At 36.3% G+C, this 22,529-nt stretch overlaps 1 long non-coding RNA gene across 1 annotated transcript; it reads right to left on the bottom strand.

Moving 5' to 3' along the window:
* Nucleotides 1–583: 583 nt before the first annotated feature.
* Nucleotides 584–4,307, bottom strand: LOC122592409. The gene is made up of 4 exons (XR_006322709.1): nt 1,774–4,307; nt 1,589–1,663; nt 1,396–1,449; nt 584–862 (listed from the first exon to the last, which is right to left on the bottom strand). It is a non-coding gene; the product is annotated as an uncharacterized LOC122592409 (long non-coding RNA).
* Nucleotides 4,308–22,529: the final 18,222 nt, after the last annotated feature.

Below are 22,529 nucleotides of genomic sequence, written 5' to 3'. Positions count from 1 at the left end.
CACAAGCTCAATTGTGGGAGGAATTGTTCCATTTAATTGATTGTTGTTAACAATACTGCTCAAAAAACACATAAGCTTACAGTGTTAAGCTCATTCTTTAAGAAGAATATTACTAAATGGTTTGTAAATAGTACTAGAGAGCTATACATATGGGAATGTCATAACAAGAAGACCAACTATAGAAGAGGTCCACAACAGGTACATAAAAGATGTAGAAAACCATGTGTCTGTGCATGGGCATTACTTGTGAATGAGTCTAGTTGGCGTATGGTTTATCCCTAACAGATCAAGTGGGTCAAAGTAAAATAGCAAGCTTAAAGGTAAATGGGTTTAAAAAAGGTAAAAGACGCCTAAAATGGACCTCCAAAATTTTAAAACATTACTTGTACTAGGAAAGTTTTGTAATCATACTCAACAAGTCAACTATTTATATCATTATGAAAAGCAAAACAAGATTTTGCGGGCCATTTTACCATGACTAAAAACAACCACTTTGATATATTATCCAACTCAACCATTTCTTACAACTAAAGTTTTAGATCTTCACAACAGCTGATATCTAATGGGAGCAGATAACCGATTATTTGCCAAATGACTGCCTAATGACCAAAATATATTAGAAATTGATCTTACAAGGACGAGAAATCTCTTCAAAATAATGATATACTCATAAATGTGATACAACAGACATTATAACATACAAGTGGGAGCTTTCAGAAGCATGTCAAGTCCTAAGGCTGTTCCATTAGACACACGGATGGATCCTGTAAGCTGATTATCGCTTAGATCTAACCATGATAGATTAGTTAAACTACCAATGGATGGTGGCATAGGTCCAGTGAAGCTATTATTATTGAGTCCCCTGCAATGTAAGAGAACAAAAAATCGGGAATGTATAAGAGATACTTCGCAAGAAAGGTTAATTAAGGGCATTGGCTTTTCTTTAGTATGATTAATGCGTTAATTATGATCGCGAAAACAATAATACCAACAAAGCTTGAGTAACTTGACTTGCAGGGTTGTATATACATTAAAAATAGGCTATGGGAAACCTTCAACTCCTTCGACCCATTTTCCTGGTTCCTCTATAAGCTATATATATATATATATATATATATATTTTGTATTTATATGCATTTGAGGAAAAACAGCTCGAAATGGCCCATTAATAAGTGATCAAATTAAAATTGCCACCTCCAAATAGAACCTTAAAAAAAAAACTCACAAATCTTAATAAAATAACATAATTTATGCTTTCAGACTTATGACAAGATCAACATGTTTAAAAGGCAAAAAGAAACCTAATACATTCCTCATGGTCCATGTCTTGATCAGTTTCAAATTAAGATACCAATATTTTGTATTAAATCAATTATCAAAAAATCAAATACTTACAAATAGACTAGCTTCTCGAGGGAGCCTAATGAATCTGGAATTGGACCCCTAAAACTGCAACCGACCAGGATTCTACATAGATTAGTTTGTTAAGCAAGGAATATCAAACATGGATTAAAAGAAACTGTTATTTGATATATGTTAGTACTTAGTAGTCTACATTAAATAAGATAAAAAAATAAAAAATTCTTACAGCGTCGTTAGATTCTGCAATTTCTGTATAGATTGTGGAAGAACAGCTTTAATCCCTCTGTTGTTGAAAAGATCTCTACATGATGAAACAATGAAAGTTGAAGATTCGTCGAGTTTATAACAAATTAACTGTATCAGTTGTTCAAAAAAAGAAGCATAAATTGTAATCCGAATAGAAACACTCACAAATATATCAATATGGAAAGAGATGGAATGTCTCCAATGTCATTAGTTGTCACTCCAATACCTGCCAGATCTCTTTAATGAAAAGAGTACAAACGGTTGGTATTACTCACCCAGCCTCACTACGGAGCCTACACGCAGACTACCCTGGATCCGACTATTAAGGAAAGGATACACATTCTATCAATAACGAGATTTATACTTATCTCTTAAGAAGCTGGATAGCTACGAATCTCCTCAAAAGCAGGCAACCAATCTACTCCAATAGGGGAAAACCCTACTTGGAGGACACGACATCTTCACCCTATAAAAGGGGATACAATACACACAATTCGATTCATTCTCTGCACTCTCAACACACATACAACACATAGTTGGCGTACTAAAGGTTCTCACATCTTGCCGTAAGGGAATCGCCAACATACAACCATAAACCCCTCATCCTCTCCGTTCTAGGATCCCGCCTCGTTGTACAAATAATTGGCGCCATCCACGGGACGCATCTCACTTGCAACCCATCAACCACCAAAATCACGAAAGTTTTTTTTTCCTTTCACAAAAACCCTAATCCTAGAACATGGATGACTCAAATGGAGCACCCGGATTCAACATCGCACAAACCGGCCCTGCCCAAACCAATGCAAGCATAGATCTCAACAGAAATGTTGGAGGAACACTCATAACACCTCCATCAGGAACAACAATCATTGCCTCCACTTCAACACCATTGTTCGATGAGGCATATATACTCCAAAATCATGACAGCATCATCATTACCCTACGTCACCTTCATACAACTGGGGTGATAACCGGAAGGACGATCAATTTCGATGAAGCCTTCAATAGCCATGATACATCATCACTGGGAACACAAACCCCAGGATCTCAAACCAATACCTGGGAGCACAAACCCCGGGATCTCAAACGAATACCCTGGGAGCACAAACCCCAGGATGTCAAACCAATACCGTAGGAACACAAACCCCAGGATCTCAAACCAATACCCTGGGAACACAAACCCCAGGATCTCAAACCAATACCCTGGGAGCACAAACCCCAGGATCTCAAACCAATACTCTGGGAATACAAACCCCAGGATCTCATATCAATACCCCAGGAACACAAACCCCAGATTCCCATATCAATACCCTGGGTACACAAAACCCAGGATCTACCGTTACCCATAATCAACATAATCATTTTCAAAATACGCCAAATCACCAAAATTACTCACAAGGGCAACAAAATACCTACACCCAGGGTCTATGTGCCTTAGCCTTCCTAAATGGACCCTAAGGTCATTATGTCCCAACCTCCCAAGCCTGGGGACAAGAGCAATACATGCAGAATAATCAAGCAAGTTCAGCGAGATACGTACCATGGCAGCCACATCCAATATCCCAAGCATTCAAGCCAGCAAACAAGAAATACCCACATCCAATACGTACCATGGTTCCGAATTACCCAGGAACACAAACACACCCAGGATTCCAGCCAGCAACCCCAGGGTTTCAGAACAGAACAGGAGAAGCGCACAACCAAGGCCACTCAAATACCAAGGGTCCATACCACTCAGGCTATCAATGTTGGTCCATAGAACAACCACAATATTTTCAACCCATTCAGAACACTGGACCACAACCCAACATTTACACGGCATACCCCTGGAATCAAAATTTGTACCCAGGACAAGTTATCATGCCAAGACCATTTACCTTGAGCAAAACTTTACAAAAATCACCATTTGCAGAATGGATCAGAAATTATCCATTACCAGCAAACATGAAATACCCCTCCTATCTGGGGACGTATAACGGGAATGACGACCCCGATGATTTCCTTCAAGCCTTTGAATGGGCAGCAGAAATGCAAAATTGGATAGAGCCAGTAGCATGCAAAGCATTCAGAATGGGCCTCATGAGCGATGCAAGAGAATGGCTATCAAGCCTCCAAGAAGGATCTATAAACAGCTTTGATGATCTTAGATCAAAATTCCAATCTCATTTTAGCCAACAAAAGAAACATAAGAAGACACATGTCTCAGTCCACAACATCAGACAAAGAGAGAACAAAACAACAAGAGACTTCATCCAGCGATACACTAGTGAAACCCAAGGAATTCCCGGAGTGCCAGAATCCCAAAGAGTATCTGGTTTAATACATGGATGTCGAAGTAGGGAGCTTGTCGAACGTTTGAACACATATTTGGCTGAAACATACGACGAGGCACAATAAAGGGCGCATAAATTCCTGGACACAAAAGAAATTTCAACAAACAGTGAAGACCTATCAAGAAACACAAAAGGTAAATGGAATGAAAGGAAAGACAACCAAGCCCATTACACCCCCTATAATAGAGAAGATAAAAGAAGAGAAATGACCAAGACACCAAGGGAAATCCTGCTAACAGAAACAATAGGAAAGACATTTCCAGCACCACCCAAGATGCCTGACACAGGGCGAAGAGATAGAAGCAAGTACTGCGAATTCCACAATGATATAGGGCATGATACTAATTCATGTTATCAATTGAAAAAAGCAATAGATGAAGTGGTAAAGACCGAAAAGCTGTCACATCTAGTCAAAGATATTCGTCAAATAAAGAAAGAGGATCTTGCACCCAACAACAAAGACAAAGCAATTGAAGTCGCATATACAATCGACTAGGGAAGCATCCTCTTACAAAATAAGCAGAGGGAATACAACCTATCGACATTGATCCATGTAATCCTCCCCAGCTTTATAAAAGCATTTCATTTTACTTACATACTCTTGTTTTAAGTGAAAAGGATCATAACCTCACACATACAAAAAAGGTCGCCCTCGAGTACCAACTTACATAATCTTAAGTGAAGAGGATCGCAACCTCACACATACAAAACAATCACATTATAGGTCGCCCACGAGCACCTACTTACACACAATATTATAAGCATGCATACATACATTAAAACTGCAGTTACATAACACATGTCTTACACCCATCTACAAATGGGTTATAAACATCACCATGGAACAAGCCTGGTGACACAAAAGGATTCTAAAACCCTGGCTTACCCATATCCAGCAGCTGCCCAAACCTTGTAATGGCTTAACTACAAAGTCTAGGCAAACTTCGGGATATGCTTAACATACGAAGTTGTTGGCGTGGGTAGAAAGGGTTAGGAGTTCCATACACATACATAACAACATATTGTTTAAAGCGTACATACACTGATACACATGTCCAAACAAAAGCACGAAGCAAATATACCTAAGGACGGAGTTGTAAAAGCTCATCAGTGGAAGCATCAGAGTTGGAACTCAACACAGCAATAAACGGAAACGCAACCTGTTCGCACTCCATAGCAGTTGCAGGCACCCTCTCAAAAGCACCAGGCTTATAATCTGCACGACTGTTCAAATCAACATGACCTTCCACAGCAAACTCCTCTCCTCATCACGATTGGCCGAGATACCATCACCAATGGACTGACACACTTCACGACTACCCAACAATGTTTTACAAGCATATGGAACAAATTCAGTGATCAATCTCTTACGATCCAACCTCAATGACTCTACCTGGGTGGTCAAGGAGGACAACTGCTAAGCAGACTCGACAGCCTTGGTTTGCAACTCAGCCTTCAATTTGGCATACTCTTCAACCTTGGAAGACAAGTCACTACCCTGCAATCCCAACGCAGTCTCGGCCTCGCTCAATTTACGCTTTAAGTCAACCACAGTCTTTTGATCAGAAGAATCAAGCTTGGTCTCCAACATCTTAGCCATTTTTTCAAGACCTTCACTCCTAGCCTTCTCCCAAGCAAGATCTTTTAGAGCATCCCCATACCTCAACATAAGCTGCTGCACCATCAAACTATTAGTACACTGTCTTCACTCATAGATTTCAAGAACTCTAGCGGATTTTGAGCACGAGCATCCTCAAGTATTCTTTTGGGAAGTGAAGAACGAAAAACCCACTCCGACTCATAATATTCATCAGCTACAATAACAACAATGGAAAATCATCAAAAAAAAAAGAGAGATGGCTCTCAAAAGAATATATCTACCATTTGAAGAATCATTAACAATGGTAGGCAGGCTTCTACGAACTAGCTTGCCCACAATCTTTCCTCCCCGTGAAGCAGCATACACATCACCCTTAGCTGGGCTATTTCCTAGCTTCCCAGCAGCAGCAACAACAACTTTTGCTCTTTTTAGATGACTAATAATTGTAGTATCGGATGGGGCATCATTTTTTCCTTTTCGATACATTCTCAGGCAAAGCTTCGATATCAATGGTGTTCACCGGGGTAGGAAGTCGACTAGCAACCTCCTCACTATCAGCAACAATTTCATTATTACCCCCAACAGCAGAAGGTTCAACACGAGGAGCTTCAGACACCTCCTTGGTACCCCTCCTCACGAATTGCAAGTAAGACATATCTGCATACCAACACATTTTAGTCTCGTTACATAACAAAAAGCAACAATATCACAGATAAATAACACCTATCATCAAACTTTTCCTCATCTTCAGCAATATTGTTTACAACCCCAACCCTCAATAAAATTCCTTCTGAATACAAATATACAGTCATCCCCTCCCTAAGCAACACATTGAATATTTCCCCAACATCCTTACGGGGAATACCATCAGCAAACCATCCCTTCTTACGAACCACAAGGTTTTCCCGATCAACCAACGATTGGTAATCATTGGGAATCAAACTACTTTGCATATATATAAACTCATCCTTCCAATCGCGGAGATCAACCCCACCCTTTACAATAAAATCCATTTTTGGTCTATTTGCTATTGTTATCCAATCACCGGCAGCCCACACATTACATAGCTTTCTAAACAGAGACACTATGGGACTACAACCATGGGCTCGACATACAATTTCAAAAGCCATAATACGGGCACACCCAAGTGGATGCATAATGGATATATGACAACCATAGTATTTCAAAACATCAAGGAAAAATTTCGAATATGGGTATCTAACACTCCCATGAGTGAACATCTTAACATACACACCTACATAGCCGGCAGGGGGATCCATCATTGTCTGATTCCGATCTGGCAATCGGAATGACTGACGGCGGCCGGGAAAATACTTAGCAACAAACTCATCTAAAACATCATCATCTACTAAGGAATGAGTATTATGGATACCTCTCTTTGACATTTTCGAAGAAAAATCAAATTAAGATGAGAAGGGGAAAGATTATTACCTCAATCGAAAATACGGAAGCAAGATCTTGTTGAAAAATTTTGTGTGCACCGTCGTTACAATCAAAGGCAGATCTCTTTGGAAACAATAAAGTTTGAGGAACTAACTTTATACTCCAACTGGTAGTTTGTTGGTATAACAATGTGTGATTGAGTTGTTGGCAAGTGATGTCATTGAGTTGTTGGCAAGTGATGTCATTGATCAGTATTGGTATGCATATATGCTACTACATGTTTATATTTACACTATTGTCCAAACCTCATATATCATGCACAACAAATTCATTTGTATTACTCTAAACCTACAAACTTACCAACATTATGTTGACATTTTCGAGCATTCATTTTCAGGTAATAACAATGCTTAAGGAGACTGAGTATAAGGACTTTAGGAAGACTAATAAAGAGATCTTTCATGGACTCCTAGTTTGCATTTGAACATTTAACGCTATTTGTTACTTGCTACATTTTCTTTTGCTATTTGAGGCGTGTTGCCTAGACTTATCCCGCTTGTGGGAATCATATTCATGGATTTCATTTAGTATAACTCTATTATAAATTCCATGTGCTATGCTATGTCTTTTCGTCATATCCTACGATTCCGCCTAAGGTGGGGTGTGACACATAAATTACCACAAAACGATACTTATTGACACACAACAAATACAAGTAAGATAGTGCACCATATACAATCATATCGCATAAATTGTTGTGTTAGATAAATGTTGTCGTGTATATACCACCATCTGATAACTTAGCAGCTCAATTCATTTATTTTTCTATTTGTATTCTATTTTTTTATATACAGCAAGAACAATAGCAACATACAAAATAAACGATAAAAATATGAACACGCAAGATTTATGTGAACGTAATCCGCATCTACAGATGAAAATTAGATTAAACATGGAGACCCACTGAGGTGCTTAGGAGTTAGGAGACCTAGGACTCCCCCTGGCTGTTAAACCATTTGGGAAACAATCAGTCTCATCACTTAATAAAGTATGAAAATCACAGTTATTATGCTGAACATTGGATTATCAATTTTTTACACCTAGAGAAGCATATATCATCAACATACTTAAAAACAATGTAACAACCACTATCTTGAATCAGTAAAAATAAAATCATAATAGGGTTTAACTACAAGAAGTAAAAATGAAAGGGAAAATTTAATCATAAACTGATTATTTTCTACAAACTAATACAGGTTATGACAGAAACATAGGATCATTTGGGTCTGTCCTTGCGAAAACGACTAGAACTTGACTTAAAGGGAAAATCTCATATATTGTTTATGCTAGTTCCACCCCTCATGAATCTTTCCTGTAACGTTCTTTTAAATTTGGTTTTTGCATAATTCACCTCCCACACTACCAACCCACTTTAAACAACCAAGTTTATAATATGAGTTACACATCGACTATGGTAAAAAGCACCCTTCAAAAGCGGATTGTAATTTAGTATTAGTTTTGTAATGGCACTAGTATTGTTACTTGCATTATCAGATGAAATGGAAAAAACTTTTTCTTGTAGTTTAAACCTTTTTATTACATCATTTAACATAACAATTAAGTTTTGAGCCGTGTGAGGATATTCAAAGTTTTCAAAAGCAATGGTACGATTCATGATTTGCCATGTTTCGGGTTGAATCCAATAGGCGGTATCACATAAGTAGGAACCGGGCAATCCATGAGGAGCGGACAAAACATAGGTTGATAAGTTTACACTTGTTATTAAATTACGTCTAAGAGTAGCACGACTTGAGTATATCGAGGTTGAAGTGCGGGTTGAATGACCTTAGTGAATCGCGGGTTGTTAAAGTGGTTGAACAACAATGCGTCTTGAATCACCAAAATTGTGCAAATTGTTGACGACACACCTCCGCCGAGTATGCAAAAGGGCTAATTGCTTAAAAAGTCACTCAACTTGTCACAAATACCGGGGGTTGTTAAAGTGGTTGAACAACAATGCGTCTTGAATCACCAAAATTGTGCAAATTGTTGACGACACACCTCCGCCGAGTATGCAAAAGGGCTAATTGCTTAAAAAGTCACTCAACTTGTCACAAATACCGGGGGTTGTTAAAGTGGTTGAACAACAATGCGTCTTGAATCACCAAAATTGTGCAAATTGTTGACGACACACCTCCGCCGAGTATGCAAAAGGGCTAATTGCTTAAAAAGTCACTCAACTTGCACAAATACCTGTTCTGGGGTCCAAACAAAAAAGTTCTATATTGTGAGTAACAAAACCGGCTAAAACACCTATAAAGGGTCTGTACCGGATAGTGGGGTTAAGTGCCACTTCACCCTCTACGTCCTCATAATTCACGTGCCTAAGTATTCCTTTATAATTTCAGCATATAACTAGAATAAATATAATACAAACAAAATAACACCACATATTCTTTCCCCCTCTCTCATCCGACCCCCCTCCCCCTTTCCAAAACCCTAGAAATCAATTATGTCATCTGCTTCAATTCATCCAAGAAGGAACAATCAAATCAAATACATATATACAAAATCAATTACATACATAATAAATTACTTACTTTGTGTTGATCTGAAATGAGAGTTACACTAGAACCAGCTCCAAGCTCAAGATCTTCACCCAATAGCTCCAGAAACCATTTCCAATTGTCTTTGTTTTCAATACTAACTACAACCCAAGCTATTGGATAAATGTGATTGTTACCATCTCTGCTTATGGCACTTAACAGCTCTCCCTGGTTGGGCTTTTTTAGGAAACAACCATCAGGTGCAATGACTATCCTACATCCATGCATCCAACCCTTTTTCAATGCATCAAAGCATACATACATTCTGTTAAAATACACTTTATCATCTGGATCTCTAGTGACACCAATCTTAACAGTAGATCTGTAGGATTTAATCTTGACTCAAGTTGGTTTATTTACTTGATGCAGAATAAGAAAGCCTCAAGTTTGCTAAGTGACCTCAAGAAACTTTGAAGATATTCATGTTTTATTATATGGTTTAGTTACTAGTTGGACTTATTAGTTATTGTTAATTAGCACGTGTGTTTTGTCAAGTCAGTAGGTAATGGGTAGAATAAGTTAGCTAGTTGACCGAGTTTTAAGGATAGAAATGAATGTTGGTGAGTGGCTTAAAATTAAGAGTGAGTTGTTCTATTTTTCAGTTGAATAGTTGAGTTTGTAAAGGCTATATATAGCCTTCCCTTTATTGAATATTAGAAGTGTAGAAAGTTTCCTGCACATTTTCTTTATTTATCATTTCTCCATATTATATTGCATATACATACTGAGTGAGGTTGAGTATGGTTAAGGGGCCTAATTTCCAACATTTGGTATTCAGAGCCTAGTTAGTCTAGAAGGGAGTGTTTTCATGTAAAACACAACAAGAAAGAGTATGAGAAGATCGGAAGTACAACAGCAAAGACCGAAGAAAGGAGACCGTTAAGCTACTACTAGTAGCTTGAAAGACCGAGACCAAAGAGACCGAAGAAAAACGAGACCGAGAAAAGAAAAAACGATGGCAAGAGAAGGAAAAGAACTCGTTGTCCTTGATCAAGGTACGACTGTTGTACCATTTCAATGCCCAAAGTTGACAGAGACCAACTACACTACGTGGTCTATCATGATCGAAACCATGTTGAAAGCTTATGGCCATTGGGATGCCATAACTAAAGATGAGGTTGATGAGAAGATTAGAAGCACGAAAGGTATAATCTATCAAACCCTCCCGGAAGATGATCTTTTGCAGGTTTCGAAGCATGAGAATGTGAAAGATGTTTGGAAAGCGATCAAGATTCGGTATTTGGGAGAAGAATGGGTGCAAAAGGCAAGGTTGCAAAACTTAAGGAATGAATCAGAGAGGCTAAAGATGAACGAAAATGAATCAATCAATGACTTTTCGGGTAAGACAAGTGGTATTGTTGCTAGATTCAAAAGCTTGGTTCAACTCTTGAAGATGAGTGATTGAATATTTTTTTTGAAATGAGCGTTTTTCAATGGTGTTTTGTCAAACAAGTTTTCGGAAAATTTTTTTTATGTAAGTGGGTAAACCGGTATTTGTTTTTTTTGGCCCGAACCTGGTATTCCCAAAACCGGGTTCAGAAAAAGCATCAAATGTTTCTGCTAAGTCTGTGTTTAAGCATTCAACTAATTCCCTGTTCCGACAGCCATGTATGAGCCCAGAAACCCTTTGTGATTCTGGTAATCCTGTGATCTCTTGTGACTCTACAGTGAACCTTTCTATGAAATCCCTAGAGGTTTCATTTTCTCGTTGTTTGATATTATGGGCTGCCACATGTGTCTTCTTATGCTTCTTCTGTTGACAGAAGTGCGATAAAAACTTTGTTTTGAGTTCATCGAAGCTATTTATCGATCCTTCAGTTAGGCTACCCAACCATTCTCTTGCATCATTCATTAATCCCATTTTGAATGCTTTGCACGCCACTAGTTCAATCCAGTTTTGCATTTCTGTTGTTCCTTCAAACCTTTTCAAGAAATCATCTGGGTCGTCCTTTCCATTGTAAGTTCCTAGGTGGGTTGGGTATTTCATATTTGCTGGTAATGGGTAATTCCTTATCCATTTTGCAAAAGGTGACTTTGCTGGCATCCTGTTGAGGCTGAATGGTCTGGGCATGTTTGGTTGGTATATCGGCAAGGTTTGGTACATATCTGGTCCCCAGGCATTTGTCCCGTAGGTGCTTAAAATTGGGCCCCTAACCTGATAATAATGCCCATATCCTTGGTTATTGACCCCTAGGTTATTTAAATAGTATTGGTTGTAACCCTGACCTGGTTGGGCTCCAGTGTTCTGATACTGTTGTCCTGGACTTGTCCTTGCATTTAGAATCCTTGTTGGGGTTGGTTCTGAGTAGGTCCTGCCTGCGCATGTGGCGTGGCTTGGTTTACTTGTGGCACGTAGGATTGACCACTATCTTGCGTGTGGGAACCCTGGGTGTGACTTTGTGCTCCTGGCATATTGGGGGCTTGTGTGTTGACGGAGAAGCCTTGATTGAATTGTCCTTGAGGATTCTGCTGGTATCCTGTCGTGCTCGACCTTTGGCCCCCATTCTGAAAGTTCTGAGTGAATGTTCCCTGATTGTGGTATCCTGGGGTGCTTATTCCTTGTGCCTGGTACTGCGATAATGAACTTGTCGGGTACTGGGGAATATTGGTGTGTCGTGTATAATGTAAATACCCTGGTGCATTGTATAACTATCCTGAATTTAGTATATCCTGGGGGATGTTTTGGTTACCTTGGTTGTTCAAACCTGTGTTGGGTTGTCCCTGGGTGTTTGACCCTGGGTTGCCTTGTCCCTGGGTGTTTGACCCTAGGTTGCTTTGTCCCTGGGTGTTTGACCCTAGGTTGCTTTGTTCCTGGGTGTTTGACCCTAGGTTGTCTGGGTTCTGGGTATTTGACCCTAGGTTGGCTTGCCCAGGGTGTTTGACCCTAGATTGCCTTGTCCCAGGGTGTTTGACCATGCGACATTGTTTTGTTGATTGTTGGTTCTTTGCACTCTTGAACGAGGATCCACTGGTTGCCTGCGCCTTCCACTTAGCGATGTGTCACCATCATATTCGTCGTATTCTTCATCGAAAATGATTGCCCTTCCTGATAGGGCTCCCGCATCTTGAAGGCGTTGTAGGGTACTCAGAATACTGGAGTAGTTCTGTCGTATGTATGCTTCGTCAATCTGAGGTATAGCTGATGTAGAGGCGTGTGTCGCCCCCACTGATCAAGGTGTTATTGGTGTGCTTCCCTGATTTCGGTTTAGATCTATGCTTTCTTCCCAAAACCAGGTGGCGGCCTATTTTCCGCGCTCATTATTCTAGGTTTTTAGGGCTTAGGAAAACAAATTTTTTGCAGGTTTTGTTGTTTGGAGAGTGTCTCGCGGATGGCGCCAATTGTTTGTACAGCCAATCCGGTTACCTAGAAAGGAGGAATGGGGGTGGTTATGGTTGTTATTTGGCGGTTCCCTTCCGGTAAGGCTATGCCTTTTGTACGCCAAGAATGTGTGTGTGTGTGATGAATTATTCTAGCCATTCTTCCCCCTATTTATAGGGGGTTCGTGACTTATTCTCCAAGTAGGGTTTTTGCGTTATATATATCACTTCCTGGAATAAAGGATTTGATATGATCTTCTTTCCTAAGATATATGATTCTTGATAAATACAAATCCTTTCCTTGTTTATCGAAAGCGAAACGTACCCTTTAGGTGTACCCTGCGTGCCTGTGTCTGGGTGGGTACGTCATCACTCCCATTCGATATACTTTCACTTCCAATCGATTATAGGGTTCTTTGAGGCAATATTCAGCAGCTTTTACGTCCACCAAGATCTAAGGGTTGCTCGTGAGTTTCAAGGCATTCAAACATCGATTTTCTAAGCTTTTCATTCTCTTTCGCACTTTGGTACAAGATGTTTACTCTCTCTTTTACTATTTGTGACTTATTTATGATTATGTCTAGCTAAATTACTTCATCATCCACTGAGATGAAGTGACACATTGAATAATGGTTGCATAATCTTTTGAATTCAAGTTGATTGTTAAACGTTTTGTTATAATCTTAATGTTTTGAGTTCTTGTGCTCTTATCTACTGTTTTGTTGATAATGTATGAATGATTTAGAGGTATCTAAGTTTAGGAGTACATTGTTCTAGTTAATTGGGTACAATTAATAAGTGTTGACTTGTGATAACAAGACAATAAACGACAATAGATAATAGAATTCAAAGTGTTAACGGTTTGGTAAAATCGATAGACAAGATTGTTTACAATAACAATACAAATTCGTCAAATTAGTAGGTCTTGATAGGGAAGGTGGTCACCGGAACTTAGGGGTCGAAAGATTAGTTAATGGGTCGGATAGGGTAATAAGCTAGGAGCGCTATTAGTGAGTTCTTTATTTAACCTCATTATAAAATCAACAAGTTGAATTGGTTTTAACATAGATGCAACCTAAATAATGTGTGTCAAGGAGTCGAAGTGGATGATCTTTTAATTCTATTTGATATACGACAATTCTCTTTTCGATAAATTTTTCGGAATTTCTAACTCTTTCAATCAACTAACTTTTTAACACAAAAATCAAGATGACGTGGTGTCTTTAAAAACCAAACTCTTTTTAGCTACTTAAAACTCGCTAGCTCTTTGTAGTCCCTGTGGAACGAACCTGGACTTACTTTAGTCTATATTGCATACAGACGGGTCCACTGCCCGATTGTGTGTGGTATTTGATTCGGAGTATTTCTAGTATTTAAATTTAACTCGAATTTCACACATCAAGAACCCCATGATCCCATGTACCATTTGGTACCCACTAATCCTCCAGTCAGGCTAGTGTCCAGGTGAATCTCAACCATTTAATAATCTCCTGATTATCTCAAGTTTGCCTTTGACAAGGCTCGAACCCAATTTCTCCCTGGAAAGTGGCGGCTGGTAGCCACTACGCTATTATCCAGTGGTTAAAAGTAAGGGAATTGTTTAAGGGGTTTGAATCAAGAACTCTTCAATATGGTAAGCATCTGTCAAAACACTTATCGCAAAAAAATAGCTCATGGTTTGATTTTTACTTCGTATGAACGGATTCAAATTTTGGTGAAAACAAGATGAAAAAATGGATTTACACGGCTACTCAGCGTCCATCCATGCTAACGGCCAGATTTCTCTCTTTCCTACTGTGATTCAAAACATTAAATTCCAATTTAAAAAAAATAACAAGAGTAAAAATGGTAGTGAGGAATATTTGTAAGTTATCTTATTAGTACAGTTTGTATTAACTTCAAAGTAGTAAGTGTCATGATTGTGAGTTGAAGTTCTAGTGGTTAGAGATATTGGTGTTTGCTCGTGAAGTTTCATGAGTTTGTTTCAATTTGTAGTGTGGAATACTTATAAATTATCATATTACTACAATTTGTATAAACTTCATACTAGTGAGTGTTTGAAGATTGTGAGTTGAAGTTTTAGTGGTTAAAATTACATCATTTGTTATAATCTCCGCTTGTTAGAAATTTTGGTGATTGCCCTTGAAGTGTCAAGAGTTTGTTTCGATCCTAGTGGTGTATATTGGGTGTTGTACTGCGTACTCTCCACCGGTTTTGAAGACTATGGTGCTATTAACTCTCAGTTCATCAATCGGGGAGTGGATTAAGATAACTTCATTTACATTCTTCCGAACCACTATACCTCTTTATATAGTTACTTGCATACTGTATTTGTCAATATTATTGAACTTTGGAGAAACAAGGTTTAAACAAACTGTTTCAAACATAAGAAAAATATTGTATTTTCCATTGGAGGTAGCAAGAACAAACTGCAAATTGTATTTTCCAATGGAGATAATAAGATAAATATATGTAGACAGTAGCATAAAAATCATTCATTATAAGTTCATTTTTGTGACCGAGAAACTATGACAGCAAGTTCAATCACAAATAAAAAGTTAATTACCATCCAATAACATCTAAATTACCTGAGCAATGGCACTTATGTACCTTTGAGAGGAAGCCGAATTCCGGGGTTCCAATTGTATCTCCAAAACAGCAGTTTTTTCTCCATGACTAGATTGGTTCGCCGTTTGCAAGCATAGAGGATATCCTACCATTGCTAAAACTGAGCAACAACGCGTAAGAATGCTTCAAAGGAAGCCTAATTCCGAGGCTTCCAGATGTATCTCCAAGAAACCCTTCTTTTTCCATGAATCAAATGATTCGCCATTTGCAACCAAAGAAGATATCCCACCATTGCTAGAACTAAAATTATCAGTAACATAAACTTTTTTTTCCTTAAAAATATTTTCAACTGCCCAAGGATGTATAAGAATATACTCAAAAAATGTATAATAGTCCCTTTCACATCCTTCTCAAAGACCGACTGAATCAAAAGAGCAAGGTTCTCAATCACCACACTCCTATCACAAATTGATTCCTAAAATATCATCAAACGGTAACATCAGGTATTAGACTTCAATGTAAAAGATATGTTTTCAAATATGTACTTATGTTTTCATATTTTTGTAATTACATACATTAATTTTCACACAAAAAAAAAATAGTAGGGTCAAGCGAATTTGTGGGATGGCTTAATAAACTGATTATACTTACTGAAAACGAATTATTAGCTGTAACAAAATGAAATGCGCAAAATAATTGAATCAAACAAATTATTAATCATCATATAACTATATATATGATATCGAGTCTTCAGCATTTATGCTTATTTAAGGGGTGTTTGGGATTTGCTTATAAAAGTATTTTTTTTCTTTATTTTCATTTACAGATGAGCGATAATTATTTTCACAAACTGCTAATTAAAATAAAGCAAGTACTTCAATAAATAATCCCTTATTGCACACTTAAATAATCTTAACTAAGCATTTTCAATAAGCAATCTCAAAACATCATATGAAATGCAAAATACCTTATGAGAAACCGGTTTTAATCGTTTGAATCTCGAACACTTCCTATTCGCAACACCATTTCTCTTGGTGGGTCGATACCGAAACTTGTCAATGAATCGAACAACTCTAGCTTTAATTGATTTTATTCTGGTGGGCTGATTGAAATTATTATTATTATTACTGCTATCAGAACTCACTCGAATAAGAAGTAGTAGATTTGAAATCTTGAGGAAAAATGAGAAATGAAAATCAGTGGGAAAATATTTGATAGCTTTAAAATTGAATTTGAAGTGTTTGGCTTTTGCTTGTAGGTTGATTTTCACTACCTTCATCGGAAATGCAGAGAGGACTAATAATAATGGAGGAATCAAATACTAGCATCCTCTGAATGAGATTGTAGCCGTTGGAATATAAAAAGGAAAAGGAAAGTTAGTAGTCCCATAAATATCACACTTGACCGAGTACAAAGGTGAATTATATATGGTATTTGCCGTTCCAAAAAAAATAAATTAGTAACTTTTGGATTTCAATATCATTAAAATGTTGATTATTAATATGTTTTTGAAATGATTAGAAGGATACCCGCGCAATGTAGCGACGGTTGATGGCATCGGCGATGGGTGGGGTTAGTAATAGTGGTAGTGGTGGTATCGGTAGCGAGGTGATTAATAATGTAGAAAAAGATAATGTAGTTAATAATTATTTATGGGTTGAGAGACGTATGTTGTAAATAATTTCATTAAGACTATTATAAGTATATTAAATGAAAATATTTAAATAAATGGATAAGAGAGAGAGTTAGTCTAAATAGACAAAAAAAAATTTAGTTGAATATAGTGTGTGGGTTTGTTGAAAGTTATAGGTATTTTGGATATTTTAAAGATAGAAAGTTTAAAGGGGGAAGGAGTAATACATTAAGAATATTTAAGGCTAAGAGTATTTTGGGTATAAAAATACTGAATTTCTTAACATAAAATAGCCAGTTTACTTTATAAAATATTATAATTATATATTATATAAAGATTTTTTTTATTGTAAAACAAGTATAAATGTAAAATAAATAACATAAAATTTTGACCCTTAGCATAAGTTTGATGCACAAAGATTTACGAAGCACAACTATATATATTAATGCACGATGATTTTCATGATGCATGACGATTTTCAGTTAAAAAAACATATTATCTTATATGTTTTACATTAATACTTGTTTATTATTTTATTTAAAACATATATGATATTGTGAAACTTTTTTAGTGAGGAATGATTAATAACAACTTTTAGTTATTTTTATAATATATATTTATACTCATATATAAAGCATGAAGATAACTTAGATGATGTTATCATCTAAGTTAGATGATGTTTTTCTCACAAGCCATAAAATTTAGAGGGGAGTTTTTGACATGTGTAAAAAATGATATAAGTGCAACTTTATGATGTTAACATTATGTAACATTTTTCCATAAACCATATTGTTTACCTCTATCTATAAAATTTAAGACTTTTAATTTTTAACTAAAGACACGATCGTTGTCATTCATTTTTAGCATGAGATCAATATTATTCATTCTCAAATTGTACTAAAGATAATATGGTTATTTAACACACTTTAATTATGATAAATGATCCACAAATTTGTAGTTCATTCATATATGTGGTTCCTTCAAGGACTTTCTAAAAAAAATAAAAAAATAAAAGAGAGTATGATCCCTGCATATTTCTCTCTCTTCATTTTTTTATGTCGCACAATTACAATAATTCTTCGGAATTATAACACCCGTCGAAATTAATCACTTATCTCAAAATATAGAGTCAAGAACATGGGTTAAAATAGGAACTATTGTCTCCGCTGCTATACGCGGACAATTTTCTAGTTTCATAATAATGTTTGTGAATGGCTAAGGTAGTGTTTGGTAGAGTCTTAATTAAAAAGTCATAACTTAATTTTAATTGGCTTAATCCAATAAGTTAATCAAATATGTTTGTTTAGAAAAAAGTAAGTAACCCCCAATGTTGTTTTTCACACGTTTTGGGTCCCAATACCGTCTTTGACGGGGTATGGGGAGATTGAGATGTAGTCAACCTTATCACTATCAAATGTAGAAAGACTGTTTTCAAGTTTTACCAAAGATAGAAAAGGATCTCAAGTTTTGTTAGGCATAAGGATCAAACTCTTGACCTCTGATGCCCTTGACCTCTGCCTTACCCTATCAAATATGTTTGTTTCTTAATTTAATAAACACAAAAAACAATTATATTATCTTAATTGATAAAAATATTATATATTTATTCAGTCATTTTTCTTTTTCAGTTACTTAATGGATAAATAAATAAACAAACCTTTGTATTGTAGATTGATACTACCTAGTACCTTTTGTAGGACATACGGCTGCTAAAAATAAGGGATTGAAATCTTTTAATGTTTATCATAATCTCTCTAGTTTTATTGTTCACGAGGGTTTATAGCGCGTGTGTTGCACGCCGAGAAGAAATTATAATTGATTGCGCATAGTAGTTTTAAAGGATTATGTTGCTTGTTAGTGGGTAACATGACAATGATGCGTAAATGATCGAAAGATGTTGTGTTGTATGTAAGATGAAAGTTATAACGTGTATAGAATTGTGAAGAAAGAAATCAATGAAGTAAGACACATTACTAATATATTGTTCTAGAACTTTAAAATTATATGTTGTTAAATGTCGATTAGAGAAAGTATAACACTAAAATGTTAACATAATGTTTTATGCTACTTCGGTTATCTATGGATATTTGCAATGCCCATTGCCACATCTTCTAAAATATCTGCATGCTGCAAGATCAAGCTCAATATATGGAGTTTCCGACATAGCTGCATTAAAATGTTCTGACTTCGGTCCATCCAAACATGTTTTCGCCCAGTCGTCCAAAATTGACCCATCCATTTTGCGATATCTAAACAAATGAATCTAATACCTCAACTCGGAATACATGCGATCAACTTATCTTTTGAAGTTTCTTCTCTTTGTTGTGAGCCCTTTTATAAAGACTTTTAATAGTTCTCCATCCTCACCCTTCATTAGGTCCGTAAATTTCACATAAGAAAATTCATAATTACTCGTAAATTAAGTTTAACGAAGGTTTGATGATATAAGGTTAGAAAATTCATACCAGTTTTGCCATTAAGTCATTTTATGTTATTTTCATTGTATATATTCATCCATTTGAATGTTTGATCCATAAGAGAGTAACCACTACGATACGTCAAAACAGCCACATGTACGATAATCCGACTCAATAATGCATTATGTGTCACCTCTTGAACATGTGGTGATTCATCTCCTTCCTTTCTTCTTGTTCATGTTATACCCTATGAAAACATAAAAAGTTTCATTAGTTGTGGGTTCATTTCATATAATGCGAAGTGAGTAAAAAATGAAAATAGCAACGGTAAATATCACAAAATGTAGATTACGCAGACCTTTTATTGATGGCTTGATCTCTTTCGATTGCACTAAGACCTTTCCTTTCAACTTCCTATCGAGTTTCAAAACTACCTTTGCAGCCCGTCATCTGCTCATGAACTCTTCCTAGGCAGGGTATTCAATGCTTTCAGTTATGTGTAGTTCTTCCAAAAGAACACAATAGAATATTATATTTTTTTAGTGGTAGATAATCGTATTGCTAATGACAAAATTTAACATCAAAATAGCGGTTTCCTTTGGAAAACTGGGGAAGAACATATCATTCAAATAAAAAATGACATACCTAATTATAATTCAAATAATCAAAAATCAAAACACACAACTTACATCATTAAATAGATTAATGTATCGAAAGCTATCATATTTTAAGCAGAGGAATTGTAATGGTGCTTTTCAACTTGTAAAACCCTTCACATTCATTATTATTCATATTTTAAAAAGCCCATGGAATGCCAACAAAAAGAAAAATACGGTCCTCAAGATTGTATACCTCATTATACAAAGCCATAGCAAAGGACTCATCTTTGACATATAACATTATACACTATTAATTAACACAAACCCTTTGACAAACCTTTTGAATTGCCAATCCTAACACACATTATTAACATGATTAAAGGAGAAATAAATTAAAAAGAAGAAATTAATATCATTATGAAAAGAGATTATTAGTTTTAAATTGATACATGATTTAACTTTTATAATATATATAAGGATTTTATTCTATTTTTAATTTATAAGGTTAAAAATGTCATATTTTAAATATTTAAAGCTTTTGTTTTATAATTTTAACTTTATATATATATATATATATATCTATTGTATTATATAATATTTGATGATAATTATACTCAATGAAAATATATATAAAACTCAATGAATTCATATAATTTTCATCAAGTATTATATAACATAAACAAAAAAATTTAAGATCAAAATTAAAAGATAAGACTTATGACATGACACTTTTAATGAGACGGGAATAGTATATAGACAACTACAGTAAAAATAAAATGAGTATTTTTGAAAAAAAACTTATGGGTATATAAATGATAATGGATCATGATGATTGGGGGAACTAACAGAAGTGATGTTGACTTGGAAACCTGGAATCGAATCTTGAAAAGGTTTTGATGTATGATTATTTAAGAATACTTGCATGGTACCCGCACAATGCGTTAAAAATAGCGGTGGCGGCGGCGACGGCGACGGTCTAGTGGTGTCGGTGACGGGTGGTGATGGTAAACTGTTGGTGTGGTGGCGGTGTCGATTATCGAGTTGTGTAAGTTGATGTAAAATATTAGAGTGGAAATTTTTTAAAATATAAAAGTTTAAAGTATAAATTATTAAGATAAGGGTTAAGATTATAAATTACTTTATTAAAGACAAATTGAGAAAATTCTAATAACTCTATCCATATGAAGTATTTTTAAGGCAATTTTGTACTTTCGTAATTAATTATTGTGTGACACTTTCTAAAAAGGAAGATAAGATAATCTTTGTAAAATGTAAGAAATATTTAGTTTAAGATTAGGAGTAAAGATGGTATAACTTTTAACACTTTAATCGTTAAAAAAAAAAAAGATGGATCATTTTTCAATTTTGTAAGGCGGGTGTATGAAAAATATGAGATTAGAATTAGATTTATCTAATGTAGTTAACATAAGGTCATCAACAAAATACAGTCTTCTTCTATTTACATTTTGGATCGATTGATATAACATTTTTTTAACAAGTGTGATCATTTGAACACTCAAACCATATTTTCCTTAGAGGTCACAACCACTGATGGTGGTATAAGTGTATAAAACAACTAGTACTCGCATGTTCAAGCAAACAATTGCAACATTTTGGGAAACAAGAGTGGGACTCAAACCACTTATCTATGCATTTAACATGAAACTAAGGGGTTGGCAACGGATGGAAGATGGACGCATTATGGATGTGGCGCCATCACTCAACACCGCCGCCAATAGTTGACCACGCGTTGTGGTATGAAAATGCGTGGTCACACCACGCACTCCACCATCCATTTTGTGTGTTTGTCTCGAGGTACCAACGGTTAGTTTTTAACATCTTATGCTTTTTTTTTTTTAGTCTTTTACCTTTTCACCTTTCCTATATATACTACACACTAAATATTTACAAACACAACTCTCTAATTTTAAAAACTTTACCTTCAAATACAAATCTCATTTTACGACACATTTACCTTCTTCATGGCTAACAATCCAATGAATCTTCGTGATGTTAAAATGGCGATCCAAGTCCACCTGAATTACGCCTCCAGACACCGCACTGGAGTAAACAATGGCATTCAGAGCGTGTCTGAAAACAAGGCGGCTTACTAAGCCTAGATCGACCGACTGGCGGCTCCCAACCGGGTTCTTAACCTCAACGAAAGTCAGTATCTCGTGTATCTTCGTGAGAAGATGGATTTGCTGAATCAAGTTATTTTTCAGCTTACCACCGGCTCTACGACTTTAACCACCACGCTAGACCACGGGGTGTTCTGGCAAGACAGTGTCGATGATGGTGAGGATGTCCCTTACTACTCTGATCCGGGAGAGGAGTACGTATCTCCTCCACCTGGCGACGTTGTCGGGTCACCTGATACATACCGCTACATTCATCGTAATGACGACGATAGTACTGTGGACTCGGACTATTCCGAGTGTTA

Source organism: Erigeron canadensis, chromosome 3 (genome assembly GCF_010389155.1).
Source record: "Erigeron canadensis isolate Cc75 chromosome 3, C_canadensis_v1, whole genome shotgun sequence".
In the NCBI taxonomy this organism is placed as follows: domain Eukaryota; kingdom Viridiplantae; phylum Streptophyta; class Magnoliopsida; order Asterales; family Asteraceae; genus Erigeron; species Erigeron canadensis.
This window is presented reverse-complemented; position numbering and strand designations above follow the sequence as displayed.